Source organism: Lygodium microphyllum, unplaced genomic scaffold, assembly GCF_053477565.2.
Source record: "Lygodium microphyllum isolate KBCC unplaced genomic scaffold, Lygodium_microphyllum_v1.1.10 scaffold_117, whole genome shotgun sequence".
NCBI classification, from domain to species: Eukaryota; Viridiplantae; Streptophyta; class Polypodiopsida; order Schizaeales; family Lygodiaceae; genus Lygodium; species Lygodium microphyllum.
The window spans coordinates 72412-83824 of record NW_028229600.1 but is presented as its reverse complement, the minus strand read 5'-3'; positions in this window follow the sequence as shown (position 1 = coordinate 83824).

Genomic DNA, 11413 nt, shown 5'->3' with positions numbered 1-11413 from the left:
GCCTATGCACATCCTTTATTTGTACAATGGAGAAATCAGTAAAGAATGACCAACAAAAGGGCACCAACAAACGATTGGCCTATATATATATATATTATAGCAATAAAAAAATCCCCCGATAATCTACAATTCCTTTAGTAAGTCTCATACCTCTATCTCTATTTTTGGTGTTTATTGCATGTTAGGGCCCCTTTGATTTGATCTGTGTGTGTGTGTGTGTGTGTGTTTGCTTTTCTCAATTCAAGTGCCATGAGCTAGGTATTGGTCTATTTGTGAAACAAGAAATCATGTGCAACATTTTTGTCTTTCACTCCATCTAAAATGAAAATTTTTGTTATTCTTTATCTTTGCTATCTAGTTGGATCTATTCAAAGATTTCTTACTAATGAGTTACTAATGTTCTTTGAGTACTATGATATGCTCATCCTATGCATAGGGATTTTATGATTTATGATGTAATGATATGCATAACTAAGGTGTATGCATGCCTTTTTATACACCATGGATAAATCATGTCAATGAGACACATAGCTAAGGCATATGCACATCCTTTTTGTGCGTGAACAATATGAAGGCATGAAGAAAGAAGAGAGCATGGAAAGGCCACTTTTTTTTTGCAAACTACTATGTGTTGGGGGGGCTAAAGGCACCAGTGCCCACACCACCGTGTATTTACTATACACACCATGATTACAAACCTACATGTTGTAGGTGGTGGGTGCCCATCACTATCACTTTATTCTTTATTCTTTCAGTGATTGTTGAATAAGGAAAGGTCATTCACACATTGTGACTATTGGAGTTCCCACATCCTCACACACACACACACACACACACACACACACACACACACACACACACACACACACACACACACACACACACACACACACATCTCTCTTACTTTTGCTTGCTTGTGCTTCACTCAGGCTTCACCCTTCAACTGGTATTAGAGCTTACCATTCAAGGAGCTTCTTCATCATTCACCTTATCCTAGATTCAAAGCTTCATTTACTATTTCATGATAGCCATGGCTTTAGCCCTTCAAGGTTGTATTGTGCTCCTGCTTCCTCCCATCTTGCTCCCACTTGATGAGGCTTATTCCAGGGACCCTTCAAACCTTAGTGATTATTTCCCAAGGCTTTGAAGTGAGTAGGAGGACTAGCCAACACAATAGCCAGCTCAATGTACTACACCTCTTCTATAACTCCTGGACTCGTTGGGCAATCAGTTAAACACTTATGAATTACTCTGGCATTGGTTGGTTGCACTTGGATCCTTCGTTGAGGTGAAATACCTCATCCATTGACTATGGAACCGTGCACGCCTATTGTGAATACTCCAGGATGGCATGTATTGAGCTTCTTTTTGCTTATGTGATACCTTTGGAGCTTGACATTGATGCCGAAATGTTATGGTAATGTATTAAGGCATTTATTGGCTTCATTTGAGCTCAGATAGCTCATTTTATGTAGAGTTTTACTACTATACATCATGTTTTGATATTAAGCTTTAGAGAAGGTTATGCCGATTGAGGTTTGATCATTTAGGATTTAGTGGATTGGTGTGGCTCAGGTACCAATTAAGAATCATCAAACATTGAAATGGTTGTTTAGTCATACATGTATTCGAAACACTATTAATTCTCAAAGTAAAGGAGAAATGTTAGTAGTTGTTGATGGACTTGGTAATTGTAATGTGGAATGGCATATGAGTGTGCTGACTTAAAAACTATCAAATTTATACTTGGAATATGCAATGGAAAAAATGCAAAGTATCATTGTGTTTATTGCATGGAAAGTGTTGGGTCTAAAGATTGGAGCAATTTGCGATCAATAAGAAGAGCGCCAACTAGAGGCTCTATAGATTTGAGTAAATTTGAAAACATAGAAGACATACATGATTCCATTCTTTCAATTTCTCTTAGAAACATTCATATTTGTACTTTGCATATAAAGAGTCAAATAATTGACAAGGTTCTTAGGTTGCATCTTGACTATACATATTCAACTAAGCCATTGTCTTTATCAGATGAGTGTATTGACAAATGTGAGGCATTACTCTTGAAAAATAGGTTTTCATGGGGATTAAGTTTACTTAAGAAAAGATCCAACACTTTAAGGGAAAGTAAGAGATGTCTTGGATAATGTCTCAATGAAAGGCTCAAAAGCTAGATGATTTCTAGGAAACCATATAGGAAAATAGGTGAACATATCTTGGGAGTGTTGGAGAGAGTTATGAGGGATCACAACAAATGTTGCATGCATGTTGCAACTTGTAGTTCTTAGAATGGAGGTTTAGAGACATCTTGATGTCTTTCTAAAACTCCTCAGGCAACAAAAGACAACATACATGTATCCAAAAGAGTTCAAGTGTTCAATTAAAAAACTTATTCAAGTAATAAGGGAGGAATGGGGGGAATAGATACCACATTTTATTTGGTAAAATAGAAAATATTTAATGCAAGTTTTCTTTGACAAAATTTTCAATGGTGTAAAATGATTGTTACTCTCTTATATTGTAGCACATCCTTCATATTCATGGGCCTTATTTTGTGGAGGAACATGGCCCCCTAGCAACTTATAGTGGCCAAGGAATGGAAAAATCTCACTATCAAGCACATACAAGTTTTTTTGGAAGCACAAGTCATGCAAGGAAAAGTTACAAAAAGTGATGCTCTTGAGGAGCTATTCAATTGGTTTTTTCAATGACAACTTCAAAGAATAAACACAAAAGATGATGTCAATGAAACTTGGGAATTCATACTATTTTATAAGATCTCTTGTAGCTAACTATGGGTTTTATATCTGTTTGATTTTTTGCCAAAATTTAAGAGAAGAGGGCCAAGAAGTATCCTGCTCCAGGGGCAGAGTAGCTAGGATTGTAGCCAAAGTCCTAATTGTTGTTGTCTTCTCCAAAAACATTACCTTGTGGGCATTATACTATAACCTAGAGCAACTAAGTAGCCTTGTAAGAACCTTTGTATAGAGTATATTGCCATATTGATTCCTTTGATAAAGTGCTATGGAATGCTAAGAAAACATGAGGATCAATCCTTAGCCAACATGAGGATCAATCCTTAGCTAAGAAAACATGAGGATCAATCCTTAGCCAACATGAGGATCAATCCTTAGCTAAGAAAACATGAGGATCAATCCTTAGCCAAGTGCAACATCTTTGAATGAACTACCACCAACTCTCAACCCTCTACCACATCCCAAGAAGTTATCCAAATATGCAATCTCCAATTGTAAAAAAGACAAATGCCAAATGAAAGTCAAACTCAAACTTGTCAATGTATTTAACAAAATCAGGGATAACATACCACTTGTTTTTCATCATGCTCAAGTTTAGTTGGATTTCATAGATATCATGAAGTACATGAAAGGCACTATAGATATGAGCATTTATTATGGTGACTAGGATACTATTGTCATGTTTACACTAATTGCGACTATGCAAGACATGCAAATAGTAGTAAGTCCACCTTTGGATATGTTTTCACTTTTATTGGAGGTGTTGTTTCTTGGATGTTTAGGGTGCAAAAATGTGTTGCCTTATCTACTACTAAGGCATAGTATATTGCATCCAACTAAGGCATGCAAGGAGGCCCTATGTTTTGCAGGTTGTCCAATGTGGTAGAGCTTGATATTATTGTTACTCCTACATTGCATTTAGTTTCTATGAGTGCTATTCAAACTGGCCAAGCCAGTCTTCCATGTGAAGATAAAGCACATTGAGGTGCATTATTACTTCATCATTAGGAAGGTGGCAGAGGATGACTCTGTTGAGCTTTTCAAGATCTCAATTGACGAGAATCCTATAGGTCTATCCACTAAAAGTCTCTCAACTAAATGTTTTACCTTCCTTAGAAAGATGCTAGACATAGGATGAGATGACGTCTATTCCTCATCCTTTGTAACTTTTTTATTATTATCTCCTCACACATTATGACGATTTGAGTTCTTATATACGGGGTGTGTCTCTCTATCTCTCTTGTGCTACCTGCCATAGCTTTTTCTTTGCTCTTTCTTTTGGTTGTGTACTTCCACTCAAGCTCTATCTTTCACTTTGGGGATGGATAGTCTACACAAACTAAGAGGTTCTGAGATCTATGTTGCATACAACAACATCTCACAATTGCTATCACAAGCCTAAGCTATGGCCTATTAAGCTTCCAATGTTAAGCCTTGGTTTCCTTGACTTCACAAGAAACTTACAGATAACATTTTTGTGTTGCCACATCATCCAAGTCAACCTCAGAGGCTAGAGAAAATAGTGCTATTAACAAGATATTGTGGGTATTCTTGATGAATTATTTCATAGTTGGAGGTCAAGGATTCAAATATCCTTGAGTAGTTAAGAAGAAGCAAAAGAATGTATTAGGGACTACTCATTGTTTCAAGTCATTGAATGTCAAGTCTTACCATGATATGGCTTGTTGACCGTGGACACATAAAAATTTTGATTCTCTTGTTGACCTAGGAAGGATTTCTTTCTATTTAGACAACTTTGAGTTTGAAGAAGGTAAATCTACATTATCTCCAAGCAGAATGCAACATAAAATCCAAATGTCCAACAAAAGGCATACAAGCTATTGTATGTGAGCAACATCATTTGCAAACATAGTCTTCACCAAATCTTTTCCTCTATGCATCATTTTTTTCCCTTAAGGTGTGAGCTATGTAATTCACGTTCCAAGGCCAAAGGAATTCTTGAAGGAAAATACAAAACTAGCATGTACAATAATTATTGGTGAGGAAGCATTGGGAGATAATTCATTGCTACCCTCCTTATTGCAACTTCCTTTGCTACTCCAAGCTAAGTAAGACTTGCAAAATTTGCATCTTCTCCACAATTAATGTTTTTTATACGACATGTTAGCTTATTTGTAGATAATTTGTTTGAGCACTATATGGAATTAGACCTTGCATTTTCATTCTTATACATGGTATCAAGAAAGAGGAAATCTCCTAGATGCAGTGCAATTGGTTACTAGAATTATTGACCAACGATGAGAATGTGAGAATCCCTAAGTTTTAGGATAATATGATTTTCTTTGGGGTTGATTAAGTGAGGAAATAAAAAATCTCCTGGAATGTGTAATTTGAAAAAAGAGTAGATAATGTTATGATTGTGTTTTATGTTTAAGATGGCACATCCTGGGGCCGATCCTTGAGGTGTAGGAGAGCCATAGAAGACACAATGATTGGTTGGGAGGTGCTCTGTATATGTGTGTAATGAGGTATTAGCCACTTGTATGTGTGGGATACTCCCTTTGTTGGAGTTGGTATGGGAAAATTTTTTTGTACTATAAATCGATACAATGCATGATTTAGTGAGATCAATATATAGCCTTCAGATGCTCCTAGCCACCGCGAGGCTATGAGGGTGGTTTGATGAGCATAGGGTCCCATGGCTAGAGCCTTAGAGCTAGTATCGGGCCCATTTTTGGTTCGGATAGGTGGTGCATTTGCCAAGAGTTGTTGATAAGTAGCAGTTTTCAAATCTTGGTTAATAGAAACTAGTTGTTTAGTGTATGCTAAAGAGCATTGGAATAGATATGTTATTTCCTAATAGACACCATTAGCCAAGGTCCAATGTTAAGAAAGAGACGAAAGGCCTAGATAGCAAGTTGAGATCCTTAGAAGATATTCTCCTAAGCATAGTAGTTCAATATCCTTGAGAAAGAAAGGTCTTGTTGACCCTACTATTCCAGCAAGGCCATTAGGGGAAAGGGGAAGCTCTACCATGCTTCTTATCCTGATAAGTTAGCCTACTTTGAGTGGGGATATAGTCCCATAGATACTAACCCTTGTAGCAAATTTGGTCATCATTATGGCACAACCCATTGCAATACCTATAGGAACACCAAATTTTCCAGCCTTAGGTTTTCATCTGCCCATCTTTAATGGGTTAGTAGAGGAAGATGCATAGCTCCACATCAACGAGTTCCAAAAACTAATGTTTAATTGTTGAATTCAAGATGAAGGACATCTCATGATGTTTTTCAACATGACTTTGAAAGGAAGAGCTATGGTGTGGTATCATGGCTTGGAAGTGGAAACTATAACTACAATAGATCTATTTTATGCGGCCTTCCAAATAGATTTTTGCTCGAGAGAGGTGGTCAATATTGGTGGCTGCGTGTTTTGAATGTGACACGTTAAGAGCCTCATGGGAATGCTTGAGCATATGCCAAAAAACTAAAAGAGGTGTTCACAAATTGCAAGCCTCTATTCCTATTCTACCTGCTGCCCAACTATAGTACTTTTTACATGGATTAGACTTTAATATCCAAGTGTAGTTGAGTCATGTTGCTCTTGTTAATATAGACACTACTATTATACGAGCAGAGGAGGAAGAGTCATGCTTACAAGTGGCCTACGTATCTAGAACAAACCAAAATTTGAGTTTAGGTTTTGGAAATAATTTGACATTGATCAATGGAAGTCAAGGTGCGACTCATGCACCTATGATAATTTGAATGAATGAGGAAGCATAATGCAGAATGTGTCCATGTTACCGACTCCTCTTAATGTTGCTATGCTAATGGAAAGCGAAATGGTTCCACTAAATAATGGAAGCCAAATGACAAACCCTAATTTCATGCCAAGAATCAATGGTCGACCCCTAATTTGGTGGTTAGGCTAGTTGAATGGCAAGTAGATGATCACGATTATGAGTCTAGTATATCAAATGTTCTTGGAGAAGTCAATGACATGATGAAGCATTATACTAATATGATAACAAAACAGACAAATAGCTATGTGTTAATTTCAAGAATAAAGAATAAAGTGACAATGATGGGCACCCACCACCTGCACTGTACAAGTGTGTGGTCCCTATCTATGTAGTAAATACAGGGTGGTGTAAGTACAAGTGCCTTTACCCCCAACACACGGTAGGGAAAATGGTAGCCCTCTTGTTTCTTAAGAAGGCAATAATGTCCCAAACCAAGCATTATTGACATGGAGCAAGGATGACAAAGAGAAGTAGATATCTTTGCTATGTACTCCATGAAAACTTGGAGAAAAGCTTGAAAAGTAAAGTGAAAATCCTACTTTCAAAAGTAGAGGTCTTCTTGGTTGTCTCTATCTTGTGTTATCTTCTCTTTTCTCCAAACGGTCTCCAAAATAGTTTGGTTTTGATAACAAATGGCAAGAAATCTACCATTTTTACCAAGATTTACTTGAAATGGTCTCAAATCCTAACCAGAGTAAACCGTAGAAGTCTGCCCTAGCCAAAATTAGTCACAATAACCAAAATTGGAGAATCTAGTTACCTATCCTCACCATTACCAAGATTTACTTGAAATGGTCTGTAAACTATAGAAGTCTGCCCTAGCCAAAATTAGTCACAATAACCAAAATTGGAGAATCTAGTTACCTATCCTCACCATTGCCACCATATCTAAGCATGAAAATGAATTCATGATAAAACTTGAAACTAAGCTTTGATACCAATGTAATAAAGGAAGCATCTAACCATACAAAATTTGCAAATTAACCAAGAAAAGATCTATGGTACCATAACTAAATATCATTGATACATGAGGAAGAAAGAAACTATAGCCATGAATCAAGAAGTACATGAGGATATGAGATAGAAGATCATCAAGAAACTCACCTCTTGCAATGGTGGGGTTAGATACTCAGCTTCACCCTAGGCGGTACATGAACACACCCATGCCATGGTCGAAGGAACCATGAAAGGTCCATAAATCTTGAAAATGATAAAATGATAAGAGGTCACTACATTTGGTACACTTGCCCCTTTTATAGCAAACCCTAAAGGCTAACCCTAATTTTTAAGAGTAAGGCTAATTATCCCAAAATTACACTTCCACATTATCTTGTTGCTTATATGGGCAGCAAACAGTATAGTAAGTAAGTGGCTCAAATCTTTGGATCTCATTGTGTACACAAGATATTGCTAAACACATTGAAGCAAGGCTAAATATCTCAAGCTAAAGCCAAGAGCGGCATATTGGAGTTTGCCAGAATGGTAATACTCCAAGTTGGAAAACAACAAGAGAATGCAAGATGCCTTTTGTTATTCACATGAGGACAAGATGCTAGATCCACTCTATTACTCTTACATGCGATTGCATGGTAAGGAGTATGAAGAGAGAAAACATGGTAGATACAACTTTTGAAGCATTCCAAAGATGGAACACATTCATATTCATAAGACCTACCTATTTATACCTAGGGCCATCATCAAAATATGTTACTACCTCTTGCTCTTGATAAAGCTGCTACAACAACCAATAACACTATATGAAGATGGCCTTCTAGCATTGTTTTCTCCATAAATGTAGATATTGATCAAGTGGTAATGGTTCAAATTCACCTCAAAGATACATGATTATCCACATTTTTCGTGCACTTTAGTGGAAGACATGGTGGATAGGCCATTTGTAAACACCCTTTTTATCCTAAGTCATCATTATAATTTCATGAATCTATAAAGGAATATCTTCTAAGAATGCCTCTATGAAACATTAAGGCCACTTTCTAAGTAATGTGTTACCTCTATGTACTCATTTGTATTCTAGTACAAAAAAAGGGGAAAAAAGTAAAAAGCATGTCACACTTTCACTCCACATAGGGGTCCTCAAGTTAGAAGCTACTAATAACTTTGGTTGGTCGACTCTGTCTCTAAACCCCTAGCCCATACCTCATATCACAATCTTAGGGCATATCAAGGGTAGGATATCCCAAGCTTACCGAAATGGTCTATCACCATGAGATTAACATAGCAAAATAACTTCACACCAATTGGGCCCTCGAGTGTGAGATAACATTCCAAGTCTACTTGGAATTTGACACACCTCCCAATTACATAGGCATATGCATCAATTAGTACACAAGTAAGGCAAACACATCCCTTAGGGAGAGAATGAGTATTATAACAAATTCGAAGGTCCATATCAATCGTGATCCATAGATCACCACCATTCCACCACTCTTCAATGCAGCCTTATTGGATAATGAGCAATCTTCAACCATTGAAAGATTAGTCTCAAATCTCAATCAAGTTTGAGTTCATAGTTATCATTGCATGCAATCAAGGAGCTTTCTCAAAAAGAAGCAAAGGTCCCACTAGCTCAAGCTCACATAAGGAAAAATTTGGACTAAAAAATGGGCCCTTAAAAATAATATAGTTTAAGAGGTGGGCCTTTTGAATTGTCCAACAGGAAGGCTGAATGTTGACATCCGTGGAGGGTGAGTCATCTCTTTCCAAATCTTGAGTTTTTGATTTAAGAAAGGGGTAGGGGATTTAAAAAAGAAGGGAATGAATAGTGCACAAATTTATAGTTTCTTTGATGTATTTCCCTCCCTCCCTTTTTTGGGTGAATTTTTAAAATTTTTTCTCTCTTACGAAATCTCTTTAACCCAAAAATTGAGCACCATACCACTTTCCCTCTCTTATCTAGTGTAATGAATTTTAACTACCATTAAAGCTCTATGGAAAGAGTAATCACAGTTTTGATCCGAGAGCTGAATTTTAGAGCCGCGGCGTAAAAGTGGCCAGATAGTCATAAAAGTGGTGTTTTTGGTGAAAAATGTGTAAACCACTGATCAAGGAGTTGGAGTTTTCCTAGATGCAATTCAACACCAAGAATCCAATGCAAGTGTCCCTTTGTCATTCGGAGTCCGTTTGATCCCCCCCCCCCCCCCCCCCCAATTTAATGGTTGCAAGGTTTGGTATTATAAAGCAACTACTTGATCCAAAAGCCAAAAAGTAAGTGATGGAGGCTAGGGTAATAGATTTTGATGCCAGAAAGCCACCAATCCAGTTGGATTGTGAATTCAAGGTCATTTGTCCCTCCATCATCCGGACCAAAACCACTTGCAAGATTGTGTGAATGTGCTGGAGTGAACCCGTTTTTTAGGTTTAAAGTGACTAATGATGTTTGAAGGAGCATGTTCAAGAAAACTATTAAGGGGGGGGGGGGCAAAAATTTTCACGTCCCATTTTTTTCCCCAATTTTGGATTTTCGCAACTACTGGCATCCGACTCCCTTCTCTTGGGGCTAGGATATTGCAGTTCTATGCTTCGCATCACAAGAAACTGCATGAGATTTCGACGCACTCTATGAAAAGTGCAGATTTCAGGCTTGTTTTTCTCTCCTCTTTCTCTCTTGTCATAAACACTATTTATATGGGCTGAGATGAAGAGAGGGAATTGGTGCCTATTTGTAATGAGATACAAGAAATAGAACAACAAAGTGCAAAGGAGGCATCAGAGGCTGTAAATGAGCATCGGCGGTTTCTCGTTTTTGAAATAGGATGCATGCGTATGTGAACTATAACGTAAGCATATTTTATTAAATTTTATGATATTTTGTTATTATAATGGAAAATGGTTGAAAATGTTTTAATATGCTTGAATATAAATGAAAGTATAGAATATTCAATAATTTCAAGCATTTCACGTAATGGAAATCAAAATTGTAAAACCCACAATGTGAGATTTAGTAAGAAAAATGATAATTTCATGGATTTTTATGGTTCAAATGGTGTTCCTATGGAGTTATATAGAATTTAACTCACAATGCGAGATTTAGTAAGAAAAATGATAATTTCATGGATTTTTATGGTTCAAATGGTGTTCCTATGGAGTTACATAGAATTTAGTACTGAACCACAATCCACATAAGCTTCATACATCTGAAATTTAGAAAAACGAGTAATTAATGTTAAAATAAATGATAAAAATTTATGAAAAATGAGGTTTTTGATGGAGAAAATTAATTTTTATGTATAAAAAATTACTATAACATAGATATATGTGTGTGGATGTATGATGAAGGTAGAGCACGGGGATTTGCCTCATCCTACCTCTGTCTTTATGTGAAAGTGTGTGTTTATTGCTTTTCTATATGAAAAATGGCATGCAACATCCTATTAAATCAATGCATGATTGCAAAATCTTAACGATAGGGAAAAAGAGATTGTGGAAAGTTAAATATCAATTTAATTTTGATTTTCATTCATATTATAGCATATAAGACTCGCTTCATTTAAGTTTAAAGGGACAATAGCATGGATTAGTTTGGTGTTGTTTCTAAGCAATGTAGCACTCCGTTAGGAAGAAAATCATTGATAAAAATACAAATGAGAGATTGCTCCATGAAAGCAATTGAAAGTGGCCACAAGAGAGTGGTTGCCTATTACAAACAAAAAAAAGTCAAAGCCTACTAAAGACTTTAAAGTTTAGTAGCCACTTTATACACGTTTCTTACATCCTAAGTAGCATTAGGATTTGACATCATCTCTACTTTTCACAGGATATTTTCTTTTGGACTTTGCTAGTGTCAATTGCATGGCAATTTTGAACATTATCAATTGATTGATAATTATAGTAAATCTAGATATAAAAAGATAGAGTTGAATTAATAAAT